At 36.0% G+C, this 9,323-nt stretch overlaps 1 protein-coding gene across 1 annotated transcript in view; it reads right to left on the bottom strand.

Moving 5' to 3' along the window:
• EPS8 (epidermal growth factor receptor pathway substrate 8) overlaps nt 1–7,148 on the bottom strand; it is a 199,053-nt gene extending 191,905 nt beyond the window's left edge. The window contains exon 1 of the mRNA XM_032391804.1: nt 7,045–7,148. The gene's annotated coding sequence lies outside the window, so the exon portion shown is untranslated. The remainder of the gene's footprint in view (nt 1–7,044) is intronic.
• Nucleotides 7,149–9,323: the final 2,175 nt, after the last annotated feature.

Genomic DNA, 9,323 nt, shown 5'->3' on the forward strand with positions numbered 1-9,323 from the left:
AAAGAAAGAAAGAAAGAAAGAAAGAAAGAAAGAAAGAAAGAAAGAAAGAAAGAAAAAAAGAACTTGGGGCACCTGGGTGGCTCAGTCGGTTAAGTATCTGCCTTCAGCTCAGGTCATGGCCTCAGGATCTTGGAATCGAGCCCCACATTGCACAAGGCTCCCTGCTCAGCAGGGAGCCTGCTTCTCCCTCTTCCTCTGCCCCTCCCCTTGCTTGTGCTCAGGAGCACATGCTCACTCTCTGTCTCTCTCTCTCTCTCAGATAAATAAAAAAAAAAAAGAAAAGAAAAGAAATGAACTTAAATTGAGCTGAATAAAAGTTTAGGGCAACACTTTTGCAGGAACCTGGTTTCCAACTCCAGTAAAACTTTGGGAAACTAAGCTGACCTATCCTCTATTTCCTGAGAGGAATCCTGGTTGAGACACACAAATGGCTTTAAATTTTCTTATGTAATTTCCATCTTGAAGTCAGGATTAAAATTATATCCAATGATAAGGTCCAAAAGTGAAAACAGAAATAAACCACCAGGAAGTTTAGTAATTATTGTGTTATTTTGTTAAATTGCATATACACACACCTCAAAGGTATAGTTCTCCTTGGAAATTAAGATGTCTGCTTTTCTTCCTACTTATATAATTCAAATACATTGACTTAATTATTAATTCATTCAACACAAAAAGCTTTTGAGTATCTACTGAATATAAGGCTATCAATGGTATGAAAGAGATTACAATCCAGTAGACAATATAAGCCATGCACACAAATGATTCAAATTTAAGGCATATGTGATTATCATAAAAAAAAAAAAAGGACAAAATAATTTAACATTTCAGAAGGAGGAAAGATTTTGAGTACCTAGTGAGAATCAATGGTGATTTTGACATATTCACCTTTACATTGTACCTAATATTTTACTTACAGGAGTAATAACCAGAGTTTTTAAACACATGCTATTTTTCAGGTACTATGTAGACAGTTTACAGCATTATTGAATTAGGATTGCTTTTTGCTGTGTGGAGTAAAATATCATATTACAATTCACTTAAACAATAGTGAGTCATTTCATTATTTCACTCAAAAATAAAGTCTGGAGGTAGGCAATTTGAAAATAGAGCAAGAGTCTCAGTAGCATGGAAGACCCAGGTTCTTCCCACCTTTCTCTCTGCCAATTATGTGATGGAACAATGGTTGGAGGATCTTCTCCAGCATTGTGCAGTCCCCCAAAAGTTGCAAAAGCAATAAGAAAGGAGGTATCCTCCTTAAGGGACTTTCTGTTACAGGGGAGGAAATCTTTTCCAAGTGGCCCTGCTAACCTCCCCCATATCTTTTTGGCCTGACTTGGTTCACATGTCCACCCCTAGAGCAATCAATGATGAAGGACGACAGGATTGCCATGATGTAGTAACCCCCTGTGAACTGCTTCCTCGCTATCTCCCAAGACCATGTTTAAATAAGCAGTACATTTGCACTGATAATAGAATTTATAATTACTGCTCTTAATAGAATTATTACACTAGTTTTCTATTTGTCAACCATGGCCACAGTCTAGTCCCACAAACATACATTAGTTTTATTTTAGTAGCAAGAAACAATAAGTATTGTACAGATGGAAATAGTGATTTAGGTAAAGTTTTACTTAATTCCTCTGTCATTTGGTCCAACCTGTGACCTGAACATTTTGCTGAGGGGGTTCGTACTAGCAACTAAGCATTAAAAACTGGTCCATGTGAAGACATTACAGGAAAGTCAGAGAAATGTGCATTGCTAGCATATTTGAAAACATTGTGTCTGTCAGAATAGTACTCGGTTTGAATTTATTGTGCTAGTTTCTTATACTTCTTATATTTACCCAGAGTTCCAACTTCCCACATCGTCAGTCCAAACACCAAACACGGAAGTGGCAACCCTGCTATCATCTATGTGTAGAGTGACAGAACATTTCATCCATTAAAAAAAACAAACAAACTTTGTTTTAACATCATTTAACTTTGAAGCTTCAATATAAGTATTTTATTTAAGGATTCTTCTTCACTTACACTGTGATATTTTCAAGACTATATTCTAATCATCTATTACTGCATAACAAGCCACCCAAAACTTAGTAACTTAAAACAAAAAAATCATTTATTTTGCTCATGAGTTTGTAATTTGGGCAGGTCTTTGTCAGAATGGCATGTTTTGTTCACGCCAGCATCAGCTGAGGCAGTTTAACGGGGGTAGAATGTACTTCTATGATGGTTCACTTACACAGCTAGCTAGTTGCCCTTGCTTAGCTCAAACTCAGCTGGGGCTATTGGCTGGGGGCATTGGGTCCTCTACACGTGAGCTTCTCTGTGTGAGCCACACCACAGGACTGCTTGGGCTTCCTCATTGAATAGCAAATGGATTCCAGAAGTTAATATTTCAAAAGAAAGTTGAACTATCAGTATCTTAAGGCTTAGGTTCAGAAACTATCACGTTATCACTTCTGCTGTATTCTATTAGTCACACAAAGCCAACCCAGATTTAAAGCAAGCAAACATAAATTCTTCCTTTTAATGAGAGGAGTGTCCCTCCACTCCCCATCAAAAAAAGAAAGAGAAAAAAGTGGCCATCTTTAATTACCATAGACTAGAAGGAGAATCTGGTTCTATTTTCAAGGTTCATTCCTATGGAAATTCTCTATTTTTTATAATATAATACAGACAAAGCTTGAAGATTACCAGTTTTGTAAATAAAAACCACAATGAAAATATAGCAGAGTTTAAGGATACAAACTACCATAATTTTTGGCATTAAAAATATTCTCTATTAAAGTTTTAACTGGAAACAGCAATATTTTCTGATTTAATTTAAAATTAAATCATGTACTTTGTATTTTATAAATTATGCTAATGCTAGGTATTATTTTAGATAATTACTTTTGGTTTTGAGTATGACAGAGTCATAGCTTGATTGTTTTCTTTGTGAGGTATTTGGAAATATTAGCGCATTTAGAACTGAGATTAATAACAATTTCTAATTACAGAACTCCAATTTTTTTCTAAGTCTTTTTTTTTGTGGTATCACCTTTACCCTTACAACATATACTGGGAAAGTTATATTTATCACACTTTTTAGACAACAAAACCAAAGCCTACCTATGTGAATTAATTTTTTTCAAGATTATTAAAAACATTAGCAACAGAAACAGGACTCAACTTTAGTATCCAACCGATACTTTTCTACTCTACTCAGAAGATTGGCCAAATTTTCACCATGAAGCAATATTTAATATGGTAATCATGACTAAAAAAATGTTCCTTGCTTATACTTCTTTGTTTTAAATAATTCTTTTTAATTAAATAATTATTTTAATTAAATAATTTTTAATTGGATAAGATTTTTTTTCTTTTAAAAAGCAATATTCTAATTATGGAATCTGTTAAATATTCTAAAATTGTATTTTGATATGTAGTTATAAGAAAGTGAACTAGAATGGGAAGTTTATCTATATGGAGTTATGTGGAACATTGCAGATAACTTCTGATGATAAATGAAAATTATTATTTTAAGGTGGGAGAATAGTATTAACTCAATAGAAGGCACACTGAGGTAGTTTTCAATTAACTTTTTATTTTTATGAGGATGATGTAGTTGGATTTTATAGAAATTGGAAGATTTCATGATACAGTAAATGACAAATCTTACAGGTTTTTCTTCTATTTATTATTTTGCTGCTGAAGAGAATGGGTTTTTTTTATTTGTGAGAAAACTCTGTGTTCTCTAGTTTTACAGGCATCATTAATATTGCTTGTCAGTTATTCTTCAACAACAATGTGCAAGGTTAGGCATGAGCAGTCAAAGCAATAAAATGAGAGACAAAAAAAAAACATGAGTATGTATTTGCACTGGTAGTGTCTTTCCTTCCAAGGATAAGCTATTCAGTTTCTAGTACTGTCAGTCAGAAGACCAACTTCCTCCTTGAACATTTTGATGATAGCTGCTCCCACGCACACACCCACCCCCACCCCCGGCTCTATTGCTTCTCTCAGTCTCTGACAGTCTTGTGTCCTCTTTCTACCTGAAGAGTGTTGGTATCTGCAGAGTGTTGCTCCTGGTCCTCTTCCATTATAATTCTACATTTCCTGATCATAGCTCCCAATATTTATATCTTTAGCCCAAATTTCTCTACTGAATTCCACACCTATAAGCCAACATTTCTATCTGTACATTTTACAGGAATCTCAACTCATCAGTCCCAAATTAGAATCATTATTCTTCTCCCTAAATAATTGAGTTTCTCCCCTTCACCCACATCCATTAGCTCAATGGGTTCTTAGGTCAATTTCTTCTTAAAACACACTCACCTTTTCCAGATCCTTCTCATCATCATTACTATTTCAGGCCCTCATTTCTTTCCGAGGTTATTACAAAGGTCTCCTTATAGGTCAAAGTACTTCCAGTTTCACTCCAGGCCATCCTACAAATTGCTGCCAGACTGACTGTCCCCAAGATACAAATAAGAACATGTGACTTAAAATATCTACCTTCGTTGCTTACAGAGTACAGTCCAGTCTCTGTCATCAAATACAATAAAGCCTCCATGATATGGCCCTTGTCTTCTTCTCTATTAACTTCTTCCTGCACTGATTTCCCAAACTATTCAGTTTCCTGAAAGAGCCATCATGTTATTTCATGCCTCCATGCCTTTGTGTGCACATGCGCACACACACAACCTCCTAAGTAGAATGCCTTCCCTCTCTTCATAGGTATAGTGTCTCTATTTGCCAAGATCTAGTGTACACATGGCCTTCTCTTTGAAGCTTTCCCTCACCCCTCATTCTCTGCTGCAGGTGGTTTATTATTAAATGCATTATGTTACCAATTTTGCCTAAACCACACCTAACTCCTATTATTACACTTACAATATTGTATTTCCATTATCTTTTGCCTGTCCGTCTTCTGTAGAAAAGCATGAGTCCTTTAAGGGTAGGAACCGTGGCTTTTTACCAGCAGCATCTAGTTGCAGGACCCTCCACAAAATCTATCCAGTAAACTGTGTGTAGTATGAATGAAGGAAAAATGTAAAGATAAACTGCACTAAATGTGGAATGCTTACTAATTCCTGAAACTATGTTGAGGGAGTAACAACCACATTCTACTGTAGGAGAGAAAAGGCATAAAAATCAAATATCCAGAAGAAGTGACACTTTGAAATCCAGTCACAACAACAAAAATTCAGTCTGTCAGATTTTAACTAGTAGTATCAGATGCTTTTCCATGTAACAAAGTCAGAATTTAGAAGCAGACATGATTAGAAAAAAAGCAAATGGAAATAATTGATATTCCAAACAATTGTAGAGGCAGAAAGGATGGAAAATTGTTTATTATAGAATAAACACTTTCATATTAGGAAAATAATAATAAGAACAATGTGAAACATATCAGTAGGAAAGGAAGAATTATAAAGAAGAATTATAAATCAAAATAATAATCTCTACTATTTATTGTTTATTACATGTCAGACACTATTCTAGAACTTTGTATATCTTATCTCATTTTATCCTCACAACCATCTTCGATATAGATATTACTATTTATGCCATTTTACAGATGAAGAACCTCTGTCTTACACGGGTTACAAGACTTAAATTATCAAAGTCACCCAGTGTAGTGACAGAGTCAGGCCTTAAAATCTGACTTGAAAGCCAAGCTCTTATCTACTGCACTAAAACAGAGAGAATTTCTTACCCACGTTTGACCATGTTTCTCTAGTCCCTTAGTGGGGAGAAATGAGGAATTACATGAGAACCAAACTTCCTTTTAATTGTAGTAGTTGGATTAGACTACATTTTGTGATCATGGTCTTGGGATCATGAGAGCAACAGTTGAGAATGGTGTTTTCTCTAAAAGGGATATATGTTTGCCGTATCAGTCATCTATCCACTAAGTAAATCCCATGTGCATATCTGAGAATCAGACAGCAGGTGATGGCTTGAGACGGGAGAGAAGTTTCCTATTTCTTAAACTAGAAAGCAGATAATTTTTGTCTCCCAATAAAGGAAATATGTGAAATGACTTTGGTGGACATTGATGAGCTGCCGCGGGCACATAGATTTCATCAAGGGGTCTGCCTGATCAGAGGAGGGGGACAAGAAGAGGGATTAGTACAGAAGTTGTGCATAATTCCTAAGAGTTGCAGAAGCACTGAACAGAAGGAAGCTGTGCCCAGCAAGCTGGGTATTTCATGAGCGTCCGAGGCACCAGGAGCAGCCCTGTGGCTACAAAATAGAGAAAGCTGGGTTTAACAAATAAACGGCAGCGTGTACCAAGAGTAGCAACTGCCGCCCGGACAACAGCATCTAAACGTTGGTCATTATGAGCAGCATAATTTGATCACTGAAAGTAAGTATGATCTTATTTTTAGCCATAAGCTGTTAAGGCCGAGACCTCTAAATCACATTAATCATATTAATGCTCTTGCTTTAAGACCTTTAGTATCTCCCTGCTCTCTTCAAAAGGAAGCTCAAGTTCCTTAGCATGGCAGAAACAAGGCAAATCATGAACAGCTCTATCACTGACGTCCTATCCTACCAACCTTCTGCCGCCACACAACAGGCCCTCAAACTCAAATATATTGTATTAGGAGCATTTCTCCAAATGTGCTCTTCTCTCTTTTACCTCAGGACACATGATACTGTCTCTGTGTGTAATTCATTTTCCCAAACCCTTCACCTGGTTGTGTCTCTGAAACTCAATCTTCGAGGCGCAGCTCAAGATTTGTCTTTTTTTTTAAATTTTTTTTATTATGTTATGTTAATCGCCATACATTACGTCATTAGTTTTTGATGTAGTGTTCCATGATTCATTGTTTGTGCATAACACCCAGTGCTCCATTCAGTACGTGCCCTCTTTAATACCCATCACCAGGCTAACCCATCCCCCCCACCCCCTCAAGAGTTGTCTTTTCTAGGAAGGCTTTCCTGACTAGAATTCAGCTTAGGTACCTAGCTTCCTCTATTCCTTCTTAGAACCCTACAGAGCCTTATACTTCATCACCCTGAACTGCTAGGATGTTTACTTACCTGCTTCCTTTTTACACCGCGTGCTCCTGGAGTGACTGGCCTCTGTAGGTAGGACGCAGTCATATTTGTTGAGTGAATGAACGGCCAGTAATCCTCTTGGTCCTGTATAGTCACTGCTCTAATCCTAGGAGATTTGCATGTGCCCTTTCTTCTTTGAAAGTCATGTGAGCTGGAGGCTGGTTCTTCCTTTAATGTGCAAATAAGTTTGACCGAGATTGAAATTAGCGAGGAGAGCAGAAAAGGACTTAAGAAGAAAACGTTAACACTATTTTCTTTTCCCTTCTTAGTTATGTTCACTGAAGTTATTACTGATTTTTCCATGTATTGTATGAATTAAATTGACGATACTTAGAACGTGCCCAAATGTTTAAAATATATTACTTCTTGCTTCCAACATGGCTGCTAAAGGAGGTCTATCTTTCTTTTTATGTGCTCACTAAGTAGATTTTCTCACAATGAACACTTTCTAATGCTCCTTTCTCACGAAGAAGAAGGAGAAGGAGAAGGACGGAGAGGGCGAGGGGAAGGAGGAGGAGGAGAAGGAGAAGAAAGATGTACTTTCCCCTTAAACAAGGTGCAGTATTTGAAATGAATGAGAGTACTTCAGGAAACAAAGATTTGATTAATTCTCCCAATCCATACCAAATATGATTTCACAGCTCTTTGTAAATAAGTTTTTCACATCCTGTCATTTTTCTGGCACTGTCATCCTCTTCATGGAATAGAAGAATGTATTGCTCTGATCCTTGACCTAATAATCAAATTTCATCAAACTTTTAAATGAATGTGTTACATTCATTTAAATTACAACAGTCTGTAACAAAGATCAAAATGTGCTTTTTAACTTAATATATTTTTACCGAACAGACTGTTTTCACTAGAAGTTTCTGTCCCAGATTTTATGATACCTCTATTTTAAATTATCAAGGGAGAGCACCCATTAGCCTCTCTGTCTCACTGTGTTCTAATTTATTTTGTTAGTATTTTATGGCATAAAAATGGATACAGATAATGACTCATCAATCATGTTGGCACCCTTTTACACCCTTTTCTTCTAATTGTGAAATGGAGGTTTTATACTTTTTACAAAATTACATTAACACTCAACTAACAGCTTTTCTCTCTACCACTGGTTGAATATTGCTCTTGCTTTATGTTCTGTGCAGCTTTGTCCCAAATATGTATCTGAAAAAATACTTAAAACATTTTTCTTTTTCAACACTCACCCAAATCAATGTTAACAGCCTTCAAAGGCCATCAGCCTCCCTATCAAGATTTAATTTGCAAGGATTGTCGTCAATTTTTTTTAGTTATAAAATATTTCATACATTCAAAAAGGCAGAGAAACGATAAACACATGAAAAGATGCTCAATATCATTAGCCATTAGAGAAATGCAAATTGGAACCACAGTGAGCTTCCACTTCACATTCTATAGAATGGCTATATTCAAAAATAAAGATGATAGCAAATATTGGGGAGGATGTGAAGAAATCAGAATCCTCGCCCATCACTCGTGAGAATGCACAGTGATGCAGCTGCTCTGGAAAACAGTTTGGCAGGTCCTCAAAATGTGGCATACAGAGTTAACAGATGACCCGGCCGTCATTCCCAGATAATGTGAACATATGTCCAAAGAAGAACTTGTACACAAACGCTCAGAGCAGCATTACTCACAGTGGTCAAAAAGTGGAAACATTACAAATGTCCACAACTGATAAATGAATAAACAAATTATGATATGCCCAAACAATTGAATAGTATTTGGCCATAAAAAGAAATGCAGTACTGATCCATGCTACAGCACAGATGAACCTTGGAAACATGATGCTAAGTGAAAGAAACTAACCACAAAAGAACACATATTGTATAATTCCACTTATGTGAAACGTACAGAATAGGCAAATTATCTACAGAGACAAGATGGAGATTAGTACTTGCCTTGGGCAATAGGGGGTTGGGAGGAAGGGAGGAATGACAGCTAATGGGTACACGGTTTCATTTTGGAGTGATGAAAACTTTCTAGAATTGATTATAGTTATAGTTATGCAACTCTGTGAATATACTAAAAAATCATTGAATTGTATAATTTCAATCGGTGAATATATATGGTATGCAAATTATATTTCAGTAAAACTGTTAGAAAATATATAGAATGAAAAAAGCCCTGCATATTATACATAATATGTAGTAGACCCATAAACATACCTTCAAGATTTCAAAATACTTGTTTGGATATTTTTGCACCAAATTTTTTAAAAATGTTTTATTTATTTATTT

Source organism: Phoca vitulina, unplaced genomic scaffold, assembly GCF_004348235.1.
Source record: "Phoca vitulina isolate PV1807 unplaced genomic scaffold, GSC_HSeal_1.0 scaffold64, whole genome shotgun sequence".
In the NCBI taxonomy this organism is placed as follows: Eukaryota; Metazoa; Chordata; class Mammalia; order Carnivora; family Phocidae; genus Phoca; species Phoca vitulina.